We start from the raw sequence: 2500 nt of genomic DNA on the forward strand, positions 1-2500 counted from the left end.
TGTGTGTGTCTGTGTCTGTGAAAAAGTGCATTTGTCTGGTGTGTGGGTGTCTATTATTGATGACTAAGTGTCTGATATTCTATTCCCAGAATCTCAGAGGCTATGGGATCGTGCTGTTCCATAAGGGCTGCCTAGGCCTATAAATCCATGCATGTTCCCAACTGTTCTCTGTCTGTATACACTGTGCCATATTCCCAGTGCTGGAAGTGTTGGAATCCTGACAGCACCACCTACTATATAGTGTGGGAGGAAGTGATGACGTATTCCACAGGAAGTGGCTAGTAGTAGTATGTTGTTGGGGGCCAAGCTAATTTCACACTCCCCTGGTACCCATAATGCCCCTGGAGTTACCACGGGCATGGACAGACGGTCAGAGAGAGAGAGAGAGAGAGAGAGAGAGAGAGAGAGAGAGAGAAAGAGTGAAAAGAGAGAAAGGTCAAAAGGAGAATTTGAGGACAAACTCTCTCCCTCAGGTGTCAGACCCACAAGCCTTAACCATGGGGATAGAACTTGCTCAATCTGGAGTTGTTGATGTTTTGCTGTCTTTATTGCTGTTGCCTAAGAATAGGAAAATAGCTACCGGTAATAATAAATGATTACCTCCAGGGAGACAGAAGGGCATCTAGGCCAGGACACAGCAGAGAGACTGATCCCCTCCCTCCCTAACTCCCTCCCTCCCTCCCTCCCTAACTCCGTAACTCACTCACTCACTCCCTCCCTCCCTCCCTCCCTCTCTCCCTCCCTCCTCAAGGCAAACTGACAAAAAAAGGCCTTATAGTATGTCTAAATATCATATACTGACACACACAGAAACATAACCAGCAAGGGACATGTACAATACACTGACAAAACACCAAACAGAGGAATATGCAGTTCAACATAAAGGAGCCAGCCATGTTTAAAAGAATGTCCGCTCGAGAGAGGTACCAGTTCCCTGTCATTAGCAAATGCTGATGATTCAGCTTCCTGGTTCTCCATAGAGAAGGACCTGTCCTAGAAAATGTTAGCTTACACTTCCTGCCTTCCAGTACATAATGAAATACCCACATTAATACCCAAGAGCTCTTGGAGAACTTGATTAAAGTTGAGAAAACATGATTAAAGTTGCCCCAAATTACAGTAAGAGTCGAGTGTAAGGGCATAATTAACATTGAAGTCAATATGGTGAATACTAGTATTATATTTATCTGGCTATTCGCTATCACTGAAGTCAGAGGACAATGACGTGTGCTACATAATAGTGTCTGGTTCTCAGCATGTCTGCTTAACAGAGGGAAGGATGGAGATATAGAGAGGGTGAGAAAGCTGGAGAAAGCTAGAGAGAGAGAGAGAGAGAGAGAATACTGCCCTTTGATGGATGGACTGAAGTGACAGTAGAGTATTAAAGAGAGAGAGATGGGGCTTGAGACGTGTCTGTAATGCAATTCCCCTGTCAGACATCAACTGCTCCAGCTTCTCAAACATAAGTTCACCCCCCACCCCCACACGCACACACACACGCACGCACACACACACACACACACACACACACACACACACACACACACACACACACACACACACACACACCCACACACGCACACAAGCACGCGCACACACACACATACATGCGAACACACACACACACACACACACACACACACACACACACACACACACACAATTGTGGGCACAAAGGCAAGGACACACACATGATACACACACTTGATACACACCCATGCACGCAGGTCCTGTGTAATCTTGCACTGACATATGAATATAATAAACGGCTTAGAAACCCTGGCATCAGCGAAGCCTCTCAATTTATCTTCCCAAGATATGAGGAGAGGCTCCAACATTCTGTAAACCATAAGGGGATGGTATACACTGCCATATAAGACCACCCTGACTCATACCAACCTGTGCTACACATCATCAAAGGACAAGCATTTTGGAGGGCCCTGTCCAATCATATTACTCAGAGGCCTAATTTCAGAGTGTGTATACACTTTCTCTCTCTCTCTCTCACACACACACACACACACACACACACACACACACACACACACACACACAGTGCCTGGCTATGTTCAATTGGTCCCCATGGTGATCATTATTAGTCCTGTCCATCTGTCACACGCACACACACACTCACACACACAAACACACACACATACACGCACACACACACTCACACACACAAACACACACGCACACGCACACTCACACACACACACACACACACACACACACACACACACACACACACACACACACACACACACACACACACACACGTGTTCATCTGTTCTCTCTTCTCCCAATCCTGCTTCTGTCTAATCCTGCTTGTTACATAAACAAATCTGTTCTCTCTGCCAGAGACACAACATGACATCCACTCATAGCAGCCAAACCATGAGAGGGACATCAGAGAGGAGTAGGGGCCAATCAGAGAGGAGTAGAGGGATATCAGAGAGGACCAGGGGCAATCAGAGAGGAGTAGAGGGACATCAGAGAGGAC

The 2500-nt window shown here is 46.4% G+C and overlaps 1 protein-coding gene across 1 annotated transcript in view; it reads right to left on the bottom strand.

Moving 5' to 3' along the window:
* shank3a (SH3 and multiple ankyrin repeat domains 3a) overlaps positions 1-2500 on the bottom strand; it is a gene marked incomplete at both ends in the record, with an annotated part of 157277 nt that overhangs the window by 70243 nt on the left and 84534 nt on the right. The window lies entirely within an intron of this gene.

This window comes from Argentina silus, assembly GCF_951799395.1.
Source record: "Argentina silus genome assembly, chromosome: 3".
NCBI classification, from domain to species: domain Eukaryota; kingdom Metazoa; phylum Chordata; class Actinopteri; order Argentiniformes; family Argentinidae; genus Argentina; species Argentina silus.